Source organism: Phyllobates terribilis, unplaced genomic scaffold (assembly GCF_046119375.1).
Source record: "Phyllobates terribilis strain yellow unplaced genomic scaffold, ASM4611937v1 Scaffold_2__4_contigs__length_985480577, whole genome shotgun sequence".
NCBI lineage: Eukaryota > Metazoa > Chordata > Amphibia > Anura > Dendrobatidae > Phyllobates > Phyllobates terribilis.
Window position 1 is genome coordinate 667,499,829 of NW_027362762.1, and position 13,838 is coordinate 667,513,666.

Here is a 13,838-nt window from a genome sequence, read left to right on the forward strand (position 1 = left end):
TAACAGGGGACCTGATCCTGCGATCAGACCTGCTAAAGTCCTAAGCTAGTCTGTACGGAGACCTATAGATGTGGGGAAGGAATCCCTACAAGTACTAAGGACTGGGAGGAAAAATGGGACACCTCCTAACAGAAATAGTAGCAGACAGACGAACAAACAAAATATAAAGAACACAGAGGTCCGTAGACCAAGCAAACTAACAGAGTAGATACAGAGCACAGGCTAGCTAGAAAGTAGTTATACAATGAAGTCCAGCAAAGCCAGAAGGGCGGAGCAGGATTAAATAGGCCAACAAGGTCATGTGACCAGCAAAGGAAAAAACCTAAGAGCAAGGTTCTAACATTAGGCACACTGAAGCTCAGAAGGGAGGGGCGGCATTTGGATTTGGGAGTGCAGAATTCACTGGATTTCTTTTGGTGGGTGAAGAGCCATTTAGCTTTTCCAGAGCCTTTGTACTACCAGTAACGTGGAAGCCCCCTATATTTCCAATAACAGATGATTGACCTGAGTGGGGGCCTTTTTTTGTGGATTGAGTTGAAGCTTTTATTGGGAACATTTTACCTAATACTTGGGATGACATTTATCCTGTGCTCTACACTGATCATTGTAAGTACATAGGGGTTTCCATCTAAATCTCCGAGTGATGTGATTCAGATGAAATCCCCAAGGGATTCATTCACTATAATGAGGCAGCAGAGTTACTCTGGACTCTGTCTGGCCGCTGTTCAGTGGTGTTATTTTTTTTTAGAGGTGCACAAAACTGTGGCCGACGGCACTTTTATGCACGCCTAAAATAACGGACACCGCTGGATCACAGGCCAGACGGCGTCCATGGTGCCTCCATCTGCCTCATTATAGGAAATCTTCTGCTGGGGGTTCCGTCTGAATCACCTATTTCAGAAATTTACACGGAAAACCCAGTGTAAGCGCAGAGCACAAAATAAATGTGCGCCGAGCCCTACTGCAATCTTTGGGAGGCAGAATGAACAAATCAACAGCAGGTGAAGAATTGGTTTGAGGTTTTTTTTACGCCGTTCCTCGTGCGGTATAAGTGATTAGACGACTTTATTCTTCGGGTCAGTGCGATTACAGCAATACCAGATTTTTATGTTTGGCTGCTGTCACACGCTAGAAGACGCTTTCTTTTGCAAAAACTAGTTTTTGCATCACCATATTTTGAGAGTTATCATTTTTCCATATTTCGGCTGACAGAGTCATGTGAGGGCTTATGTTTTGTGGGACGAATTAACGTTTTTATTGGTACCATTTTCGGGCACATGACATTTTTTGATCGATTTCTTTTCTGATTTTTGAGAGGCAAAATGAACAAAAACCAGCAATTCAGGAATTTTTTTTATGCCGTTCCGCGAGTAGTAAAATTAATAAGGCAGCTGTATTCTTCGGGTCAGTATGATTACAGTGATTCTACATTTATGTTTTTTTATGTTTTGGCGCTTTTACACAAGAAAATCTATGTTATAGTAAAAATAATTATTTTTGCATCGCTTTATTCTGAGAGCTATAGCTTTTTTACCTTTCCACTTTTTTGCGGGACAAGATGATGTTTTCAGCGGTATCGATTTTATTTACATGCGTCTTTTTTATCGCGTTTTATTCCACTTTTTGTTGGGCGGTATGATGATAAAGCATAGTTTTTTGCCTAGTTTTTTTTTTTTTTTTAAATGTTCACTAAAGGGGTTAACCAGTGGGACAGTTTTCTAGGCTGGGTCATTCCGAATGCGGCAATACCAAATATGTGTACTTTATTTGTTTATTTTTTTTTCATAAAAATATTTATTTATGAATACAATATATTTTAATTTTTTAAAAATTTTTTGTACACTTTACAATTTTATTTCACTTTTTTACTTTGTCCCACTATGGGATTTTCACTTTTTGCAGGTTGATCGCTTGTACGGTATAGGGATGCAGCAGCATTCCTTTACTATACAAGATGTCAGCCCTGCACTGACAGACAAACTTATTAGATCATGCACTGCGCATGATCTACCAAGTTGGCTAGCTCTGGTGACCCAGATGTCGTCATGATGACATCATGTCGCCAAACCAACGATCGGCCCCCCACAATGACGTCCCGGGGGTGCCGATTCAAGAGCAGAGGGGGTTAAAGAGCCGGGAGCGTTGCGACCCCGCTACTGGCACTGAGTGCCAGGTGTCAGCTGTCAGAATCAGCTGACATCTGGCGGCGACCGCGCGCAATGCCTTTTTGGGCGCAAAATCGCCTGGACGTATCCATACGTCCAAGGCTGGTAAGTACCTACTGACCTGGACGTATGGATACTGTATGTCCAAGGTCATGAAGGGGTTAAATACAACACTTCATTAGTCTTAAATTGACACTCCAAAAAAGGTAAGAAATTCAAATACTGGCTGAGGTTACCATGGAGGTTATATGGCTCCATAGTATTTGATCTCCAGTCTCCATGTGCTGCTGGGCAAGCTCTGTTGAGAGCCCTAGTATATAGAGCTATTCTGTTTTTGTAGAAACAACAAATACCAAAATTCAACACCCTTTTCAAAAAAAGTGATGTAATAAGAAGTTCTAGGTAGTGACATGTCCAAAAAGGCACAATGTGCAACAAAGTGCTGTGTACAGATGTAAAATTTGACGAGTATGTGTCTGCAAAAAAAAAAAAAATGTTGGAGACACATACACTTTGTAGACAGTTGCAGTTAAATATCTGGATTTTGAGGAATTTTCTTTTGCATTTAAAAAAACAAACAAATTATTAATAAAATGATTGCACAAGAAATGAGAATAATGAGAAATGAGAAGAACAAATGGACATGGTCTCTGACTGACACAGACTTCAGAATGTTTCTGTGGCTTGCTTTTGCTTCCTAGTGCATTAGGGATGAAGAAAATAATGCAAAAATTTAATTCAAATGAAGCAAATGCCAGCTATACTATATCACTGATCAATCGCACTGAGTCTGCCAATGCTGCTATCTCTCCTATCTCTCTCCCCTTTCAATTAAATCTCTATATTATTCACAGACTACTACACTCATTTTCTTCACTGCTGCAGTTGTCCAACGCACAATGTCTTGAATATTTGTCCAATATTTTAAAGGGAATCTGTCACCAGATTTTTCCCATATAAAGTAGGACCAACACCTGTATGCCCTCATGTACCTCATTCTGGTATGCTGTATATATGTCCCCAATGCACTCTGCATCATACAAAAAAAGATCTTTTATTATATTCACCTACGACGCTAGTCTTGAAGTAGCACCTCCTCTCTTCTTGCGATCGCCGTCCTTCTTCCTTGCTTCGCATTAATGACGTGTCCTCTGTCATCCACACAGTGTCCTCCATTGTGATCCCATACTACGCGATATGATAGCTGAAAGGCATTATGGGGAAGTCTTTGGGTGGTTGCGTTTAATGTCATGTCAGCCTCCTTTGACTGAAGCAATCTTCTCCAACATGTAAAAAATCAGCGAGCATATTTTTTGGCAGTTGACGGAAATCAAATTACAAGTTGTTTAATAAAATTTGACCCACTCATCTCTATTACATTATTTTCTGTAGAGCAAATAGCTGTTCATATTGTTGACAGCAGGTGGTGCTCTGCTGTAAGTCACAATCTAAGGAGTGCCTGCCAGAAATGCTGCTTTTGTATAAAGCATCTTGTGGGGGTTTCTTTCATGAATTAACTTCCAGTGTGATTTTGACATATTCTACTTCAAAATAACACCTACTGGCAAAGGTAGGAGCCATGATTTTGCTTCAGAACTACATTTACATACAGTTGAAACCAGAAGTTTACATACACTATATAAAAAGACACATATACGACATGAAATCAGAATAAACCTTTCCCGTTTAGGTCAATTAGAATTACCATAATTTTTAATATTTGCCAAATGCCAGAATAATGAGAGAGAGAATGTTTTAAGGCATTTTTATTACTTACTGCAAAGTCAAAAGTTTACATACATTTCATTAGTATTTGGTACAATCGCCCTTAAACTGAATGACTTGGGTCAAACGCAGGGCCGGCGTCAGCACCCGGCGCACCCGGGCAACTGCCGGGGCCCTGAGCAGGCGGGGGTGCCCACTCGCGGTCAGGCACCCCGCCAGGCTACGGTCGGAGGAGAGCGGTGCCAGCGCCCTCCCTTCTCACCCACTTGCTCAGGGCCCCGGCAGCCGGATACTTACCTCTCCCCGTGTCTTCCTGCTGCGCGCTCCCTGTGACGTCTCAGGTCAGAGGGTGCGGTGACGTCTTTACACCGCGCCCTCCCCTGAGCCATCACAGGCAGCGCAGAGCGGGATGAGGCCGGCGACACTGGAGTCCGGACCTGAGCAGCGGCAGCAGGTGAGGAGGATTGAGGTGAGTATTTGATTTTTTTTTTTTTAAATGTATGGAGGCATGGGGCATTATATGGGGGGTGACATCCTGCATGGGGCATTATATGGGGGGGGTGACATCCTGCATGGGGCATTATATGGGGGGGTTGACATCCTGCATGGGGCATTATAAAGAGGGAGGATGACATCCTGCATGGGGCATTATAAAGAGGGGGGGTGACATCCTGCGTAGGGCATTATATGGTGGGGAAAGGGACATCCTGCATGGGGCATTATATGGGAGGGGGAGAAGTGACATCCTGCATGAGGCATTATATGGGGGGTGACATCCTGCATGGGGCATTATAAAGAGGGGGGGTGACATCCTGCGTGGGGCATTATATGGTGGGGAAAGGGACATCCTGCATGGGGCATTATATGGTGGGGAAAGGGACATCCTGCATGGGGCATTATATGGGGGGTGACATCCTGCATAGGGCATTATATGGGGGGGTGACATCCTGCATGGGGAATTATATGGGGGGAACAGCCTGCATAGGGCATTATAATGGGGGAGCAGCCTGCATAGGGCATTATGTGGGGGGAACAGCCTGTATGTAGTGTTATAAGGGGACCAGAATCCTGTAGGAAGCGTTATTTGGGGGCCAGTATCCTGTATGGAGCCTTTTATGGGGGACAGTATTCTGTATGGAGCGTTATATGGGGGCCAGTATTCCGTATGGAGCGTTATATGGGGGCCAGTATTCCGTATGGAACATTTTATGGGGGCCAGTATACTGTGTGGAGCGATTTGCCGCTTTCTGAGCTATTGTGGAATTTACAATAGATATCGCTCATGTAATGTAAGAAGTGAAATCTTTGCATTGTACTATACCTACAGTACAGACCAAAAGTTTGGACACACCTTCTCATTTAAAGATTTTTCTGTATTTTCATGACTATGAAAATTGTACATTCACACTGAAGGCATCAAAACTATGAATTAACACATGTGGAATTATATACTTAACAAAAAAGTGTGAAACAACTGAAAATATGTCTTATATTCTAGGTTCTTCAAAGTAGCCACCTTTTGCTTTGATGACTGCTTTGCACACTCTTGGCATTCTCTTGATGAGCTTCAAGAGGTAGTCACCGGAAATGGTCTTCACTTCACAGGTGTGCCCTGTCAGGTTTAATAAGTGGGATTTCTTGCCTTATAAATGGGGTTGGGACCATCAGTTGTGTTGTGCAGAAGTCAGGTGGATACACAGCTGATAGTCCTACTGAATAGACTGTTAGAATTTGTATAATGGCAAGAAAAAAGCAGCTAAGTAAAGAAAAACGAGTGGCCATCATTACTTTAAGAAATGAAGGTCAGTCAGTCTGAAAAATTGGGAAAACTTTGAAAGTGTCCTCAAGCGCAGTTGCAAAACCCATCAAGCGCTACAAAGAAACTGGCTCACATGAGGACCATTCCAGGAAAGGAAGACCAAGAGTCACCTCTGCTTCTGAGGATAAGTTTATCCGAGTCACCAGCCTTAGAAATCGCAGGTTAACAGCAGCTCAGATTAGAGACCAGGTCAATGCCACACAGAGTTCTAGCAGCAGACACATCTCTTCAACAACTGTTAAGAGGAGACTTTGTGCAGCAGGCCTTCATGGTAAAATAGCAGCTAGAAAACCACTCCTAAGGACAGACAACAAGCAGAAGAGACTTCTTTGGGCTAAAGAACACAAGGAATGGACATTAGACCAGTGGAAATCTGTGCTTTGGTCTGATGAGTCCAAATTTGAGATCTTTAGTTCCAACCACCGTGTCTTTCTGCGACGCAGAAAAGGTGAACAGATGGACTCTACATGCCTGGTTCCCACCGTGAAGCATGGAGGAGGAGGTGTGATGGTGTGGGGGTGCTTTGCTGGTGACACTGTTGGGGATTTATTCATAATTGAAGGCATACTGAACCAGCACGGCTACCGCAGCATCTTGCAGCGGCATGCTATTCCATCCGGTTTGCGTTAAGTTGGACCATCAATTATTTTTCAACAGGACAATGACCCCAAACACACCTCCAGGCTGTGTAAGGGCTATTTGACCAAGAAGGAGAGTGATGGGGTGCTACGCCAGATGACCTGGCCTCCACAGTCACCAGACCTGAACCCAATAGAGATGGTTTGGGGTGAGCTGGACCGCAGAGTGAAGGCAAAAGGGCCAACAAGTGCTAAGCATCTCTGGGAACTCCTTCAAGATTGTTGGAAGACCATTTCCGGTGACTACCTCTTGAAGCTCATCAAGAGAATGCCAAGAGTGTGCAAAGCAGTCATCAAAGCAAAAGGTGGCTACTTTGAAGAACCTAGAATATAAGACATATTTTCAGTTGTTTCACACTTTTTTGTTAAGTATATAATTCCACATGTGTTAATTCATAGTTTTGATGCCTTCAGTGTGAATGTACAATTTTCATAGTCATGAAAATACAGAAAAATCTTTAAATGAGAAGGTGTGTCCAAACTTTTGGTCTGTACTGTATATCTCTCTGTGGTATCTGTGCATCATGAATCGTGGTATGTGTTAAAGGGGCCCACTGAGACTCTTTCGCCCGGGGCCCAGAAAAACCTGGAGCCAGCCCTGGTCAAACGTTTGGGATATCCTTCCACGAGCTTCTCACATTAGTTGGTCGGAATTTGGGCTCATTCCTCCTGACAAAACTGCTGTAACTTATCCAGGTTTGTAGGTCGCCTTGCTCGCACCTGCCTTTTCGGCTTTGCCCATAAATTTTCAATAGGATTGAGATCAGGGCTTTGTGATGGCCACTCCGAAACATTGGCTTTGTTATCCTTAAGCCACTTTGCTACCATTTTGGCAGTATGCTTTGGGTCATTGTCCATTTGGAAGACCCATTTCCGCCCAAGCTTTAACTTTCTGGCTGATGTCTTGAGATGCTGCTTCATTAATGCCACAATCTTCTTTTCTCATGATGCCATCTATTTTCTGAAGTGCACCAGTGCCTCCTGCAGAAAAACAACCCCACATCATGATGCTGCCACACCCGTGTTTCACAGTTGGGATGGTGTTCTTAGGCTTCCAAGTTTCTCCCTTTTATCTTCAAATGTAACGATGGTCATTATGCCCAAAATGTTCAATTTTAGTTTCATCAGGCCACAGGACATGTCTCCAAAAATTAAGGTCTTCGTTCCGGTGTGCATTAACAAACCTTAATCTGGCTTTTTTATGTTTCTTTTGGAGTAATGGCATCTTCCTGGCAGAGTGGCCTTTCATCCATGTTGATACAGTACTCGTTTCACTGTGGATATTGACACAATCTTACCAGCTTCCGCCAACATCTTCACAGTGTCTTTTGCTTTTGTCCTTGGGTTGATATGCACATGTCGGACCAAAGCACATTCATCTCTGGGACACAGAACCCGTCTCCTTCCTGTACTTGAGTATAATTGTTTGTACAGATGAACGAGGCACCTTCAGGGATCTTGAAATTGTACACAAGGATGAGCCAGATTTGTGCAAGTCCACAATTCTCTTCCTGATATCTTGGCTGATTTCTTTAGCTTTTCCCATGATGCTACACAAAGAAGCAGTGTGTTTCAGGTGTGCATTAAGATACATCCACATGTGTGTCTTTAATTAACTCAAATGTTGCCAAATAACCTATCGGAAGCTTCCAAACACATGACATCATCATATGGTCAGTCCAGAATTGTTTAAACGCATAGTAATTTCGTGTATGTAAACTTTGGAATTTGCAGTAAGTAATAAAAATGCCTTAAAACATTCTCTCTTTCTCATTATTCTGGCATTTGGCAAATATTATAAATTATGGTAATCCTAATTGACCTAAAACGGGGAAGGTTTATTCTGATTTCATGTCAGATATTGAGAAAAGCATGCATATGTGTCTTTTTATATAGTGTATGTAAACTTCTGGTTTCAACTGTATATTAACACACACAAACACCTACTATCACGGGTTTACTGCGACGGAGGGGAGCCAGAAGACCGTGCCGTCTGATTTCTCCTACTCCTGCACTGACTAGAAGCACTTCACCTTCATATTAAACGGTGCAGGTTTCTTCTAGCAGTGCAGGGGTTAATCTGCTCAGTTGAGAGCTCCTGTAAGCTTAACTGCCTTAAAGTGCACCTGTCAGCAGGACCCACCACAGGCCGCCCCAGAGCAGGAGCATATTATTATCTCCAAAATGAAAGTAAAGATTACACAAGAACCACAGGACGGATTTCATCAACCAAGGTATCATGTTAATCAGTGTAATGTCGCCCACCTCACAGTGTATGTAGTTTACTGAACACAATCCTGCTGACAGGTGCGCTTTAAGGCAGGTAAGCTTACAGGAGCTATCAACTGAGCAGATTAACCCCTGCACTGCTAGAAGAAACCTGCTCAATTTAATATGAAGGTGAAGTGCTTTAAGGCTCTCAGCTATCACTGTTGGCCACTCCCCTTTCCTATATACCGGGGTCTGGCAAGCAGTCATTGCCAGAGTTAGCTTCATTGCTCCATGGTTCAGAAGTTGGTGGAGTTTTGTTGTATGAGGAGGTGTTTGTTGGATTCAGCTAACACTGTTGCGTGGTTTTCGATGTGTGTTAATTAGTGTTGAGCGAGCACTAAAAATGCTCGGGTGCTCAAAGCTCGGGCCGAGCTCACCGTGATACTCGGGTGCTCGACCCGAGCAATGAGCCCAATGTTAGTCTATGGGAGACCCGAGCATTTTTGCGGCGGCACCCCCGGCAGTCTGTAGAAAGCCTAAAAAGTGCCCAAAACTATACTGACAGTGCTCAAGAGACATGGGGACAGCATGGGCATCGCCTCAGGAAGCATTTCTGACCCCCAGGTAACTGCTGTCAACAACGTGTTCAGAGGTATTAAGCCACTTTAACGGGCTCACAATAAAACGTTCAAAAACGAAACTGAACCGGTTTTCCTGTGAAATATGTTAAGGAACATCCTTTCCAGGGTAAAGACTTGTGTATAAGGTAAAATAAATAACCAAAAACAAAAATACTCCTCCACACATTGGGCTATGTTCACAAGTAGTATTTTTTATGCGTTTTTGCACTTTTGTATTGCTTTCAACCGTGACAAATCCATTCACCGGGAAATGTCATTTTAACATCTTACAATCTTATCTGGCCATGTACTGTGTGACACATGCATACAGTGCTGAAAAGACATGGGAACAGCATGGGGAAGACCCCTGGAAGCTTCTCTGACTCCCAGGTCTCTGCCTAAAAGTGTGCCCATCAGAAGTGATCCTGGCCGCATCAGAAGATGCAGACTTGCAACTATCCCTGTGCAAGTCCTTGTCCCAGGGCAGTGTTCAATTGTACCTCCCCCATTCCTTGCAATGCAAGCGCAAGTATGCAGCCTGCCACCCACCCACCCCCAGGCTGCAATACCATACTGCTAGCTTGCTTGCACATGAAATGGGGCCTTTTAGTTTGGAGGAGGCCGAAGCTGGCCACTACCTCATGGCTGCTTCGGCAGCGAGGTATCCATACTCGGTCCCCAGCCGCCCCGCGGCCGGGTGTCCATACACGGTCCCCAGCCGCCCCACGGCTGGGTGTCCACACACGGTCCCCAGCCGCCTGGGGGCGGCCGAGTGTCCATAAACGGTCCCCAGCCGCTCCTATTTCTCCTTCAAACTTCCCCCACACTTTTCTTAGCCTGGCCTGCTTTAGGGCAGCATTGGAAAAGCCCAGAAGAGAACCAGACTCCTCTGGTGGGCCCTGGCTTCTCCATCAGGGGAGTTGAGAGTGTCAAGGTGAGGAGCATGATGATGATGATAGAAGTTAGCATCTGCTTTGTTTTCTTGGAATGCAAGCATAAGTGTGCAACCAAACACCCACCCACCCCCAGACTGCAATACCATACTGCTAGCTTGCACTTGAAATGGGGCCTTTTAGTTTGGAGGAGGCCGAAGCTGGCCACTACCTCATGGCTGCTTCGGCAGCGAGGTATCCATACTCAGTCCCCAGCCGCCCGGCGGCCGGGTGTCCAAGCTCGGTCCCCACCCGCCAGGGGGCGGCCGGGTGTCCATACTCGGTCCCTAGCCGCCCCACGGCCTGGTGTCCACACACGGTCCCCAGGCGCCTGGGGGTGGCCGGGTGTCCATAAACGGTCCCCAGCCGCCCCTATTTCTCCTTCAAACTTCCCCCACACTTTTCTTAGCCTGGCCTGCTTTAGGGCAGCATTGGACGAGCCCACCAGAGAACCAGACTCCTCCGGTGGGCCCTGGCTTCTCCATCAGGGGAGTTGAGAGTGCCAAGGTGAGGAGCATGATGATGATGATAGAAGTTAGCGTCTGCTTTGTTTTCTTGGAATGCAAGCGCATGTATGTAGTAGCGGCTAGGCCTGAGGTGGTCAGCGTTTTGGCGCATATCCTACCTCCTCCGAGGATTGCTGGATGTTTTCATGCTACTATCCCAGTTCTATGACTCCCGTTAAAACAAAGCTTCAGGTGATGAATGATGGATGAGGTGGTGGCAAAGGAGAAAGAGCAGGAGGAACAGGGACCATTCACATCAATATCAAGCCAGTCAACCACACATGTCTTGTAGGATATGTTTCTGTACCAAAAGGAGCGGTTCAGTTACACAGTTAAAGGGAATGCAGTGAGTGCAATGCCTAACAAAAATTTCGAGGCACTCCAATGCCCCTTGGAAGTGACATGGAGGTCAGAGGGCCTTAACTAAACCATTTTTTCCATTTATAGCAACTGGGTCTCCTGTGCACTGTTGGCCTAAGCAGTGAATGGAAGGCTTTCCAAAAATTATGAGGAACTGCAATGCCCCTTGAAACAGACGTGGATTACAGCATACTAAAAACCGTCTACCCATTATTGGGGAGTGGGTCGCCTATGCATTGAAAAGCAAAAGCTGACTAAAATTAGGATGAAATGCAATGCCCGTTGGAAGAATGGTGGAGGTCGCAGTGGAATAAAAAGACAATATCAATGCCCCTTGGAAAAGTGGTGGAGGTCGCAGTAGCTTAACAAGACGGTTTTAATGCCCCTTGGAAGAATGGTGGAGGTCGCAGTGGAATAAAAAGACAATATCAATGCCCCTGGGAAAAGTGGTGGAGGTCGCAGTAGCTTAACAAGACGGTTTAAGTGCTCCTTGGAAGAGACGTGGAGGTCGCAGTAGCTTAACAAGATGGTTTTAATGCCCTTTGGAAGAGACGTGGAGGTCGCAGTAGCTTAACAAGACAATTTTAATGCCCCTTGGAAGAGACGTGGAGGTTGCAGTAGCTTAACAAGACGGTTTTAATGCCCCTTGGAAGAGACGTGGAGGTTGCAGTAGCTTAACAAGACAGTTTTAATGCCCCTTGGAAGAGACGTGGAGGTTGCAGTAGCTTAACAAGACGGTTTTAATGCCCCTTGGAAGAGCGGTGGAGGTCGCAGTAGCTTAACAAGACGGTTTTAATGCCTCTTGGAAGAGACGTGGAGGTTGCAGTAGCTAAAAAAGATGGTTTAAATGCCCCTTGGAAGAGACGTGGAGGTCACAGTGGAATAAAAAGACAATATCAATGCCTCTTGGAAGAGTGGTGGAGGTCACAGCGGAATAAAAATACAATATCAACGCCCCTTGGAAGAGTGGTGGAGGTCGCAGTAGCTTAACAAGACGGTTTTAATGCCCCTTGGAAGAGACGTGGAGGTTGCAGTAGCTTAACAAGACGGTTTTAATGCCCCTTGGAAGAATGGTGGAGGTCGCAGTAGCTTAAGACGGTTTTAATGCCCCTTGGAAGCGCGGTGGAGGTCGCAGTAGCTTAACAAGATGGTTTTAATGCCCCTTGGAAGAGTGGTTGAGGTCACAGTAGCTTAAAAAAGACGGTTTAAATGCCCCTTGGAAGAGACGTGGAGGTCACAGCGGAATAAAAATACAATATCAACGCCCCTTGGAAGAGTGGTGGAGGTCGCAGTAGCTTAACAAGACGGTTTTAATGCCCCTTGGAAGAGACGTGGAGGTTGCAGTAGCTTAACAAGATGGTTTTAATGCCCCTTGGAAGAATGGTGGAGGTCGCAGTAGCTTAACAAGATGGTTTTAATGCCCCTTGGAAGAGTGGTTGAGGTCACAGTAGCTTAAAAAAGACGGTTTAAATGCCCCTTGGAAGAGACGTGGAGGTTACAGTGGAATAAAAAGACAATATCAATGCCCCTTGGAAGAGTGGTGGAGGTCGCAGTGGAATAAAAAGACAATATCAATGCCCCTTGGAAGAGTGGTGGAGGTCGCAGTAGCTTAACAAGACGGTTTTAATGCCCCTTGGAAGAGACGTGGAGGTTGCAGTAGCTTAACAAGACGGTTTTAATGCCCCTTGGAAGAATGGTGGAGGTCGCAGTGGAATAAAAAGACAATATCAATGCCCCTGGGAAAAGTGGTGGAGGTCGCAGTAGCTTAACAAGACGGTTTTAATGCCCCTTGGAAGAGACGTGGAGGTTGCAGTAGCTTAACAAGACGGTTTTAATGCCCCTTGGAAGAATGGTGGAGGTCGCAGTGGAATAAAAAGACAATATCAATGCCCCTGGGAAAAGTGGTGGAGGTCGCAGTAGCTTAACAAGACGGTTTTAATGCCCCTTGGAAGAGACGTGGAGTTCGCAGTGGAATAAAAAGACAATATCAATGCCCCTTGGAAAAGTGGTGGAGGTCGCAGTAGCTTAATAAGACGGTTTTAATGCCCCTTGGAAGAATGGTGGAGGTCACAGTAGCTTAACAAGACGGTTTTAATGCCCCTTGGAAGAGATGTGGAGGTCGCAGTAGCTTAACAAGACGGTTTTAATGCCCCTTGGAAGAATGGTGGAGGTCGCAGTAGCTTAACAAGACGGTTTTAATGCCCCTTGGAAGCGCGGTGGAGGTCGCAGTAGCTTAACAAGATGGTTTTAATGCCCCTTGGAAGAGTGGTTGAGGTCACAGTAGCTTAAAAAAGACGGTTTAAATGCCCCTTGGAAGAGACGTGGAGGTCACAGCGGAATAAAAATACAATATCAACGCCCCTTGGAAGAGTGGTGGAGGTCGCAGTAGCTTAACAAGACGGTTTTAATGCCCCTTGGAAGAGACGTGGAGGTTGCAGTAGCTTAACAAGATGGTTTTAATGCCCCTTGGAAGAATGGTGGAGGTCGCAGTAGCTTAACAAGATGGTTTTAATGCCCCTTGGAAGAGTGGTTGAGGTCACAGTAGCTTAAAAAAGACGGTTTAAATGCCCCTTGGAAGAGACGTGGAGGTTACAGTGGAATAAAAAGACAATATCAATGCCCCTTGGAAGAGTGGTGGAGGTCGCAGTGGAATAAAAAGACAATATCAATGCCCCTTGGAAGAGTGGTGGAGGTCGCAGTAGCTTAACAAGACGGTTTTAATGCCCCTTGGAAGAGACGTGGTTGTTGCAGTAGCTTAACAAGACGGTTTTAATGCCCCTTGGAAGAATGGTGGAGGTCGCAGTGGAATAAAAAGACAATATCAATGCCCCTGGGAAAAGTGGTGGAGGTCGCAGTAGCTTA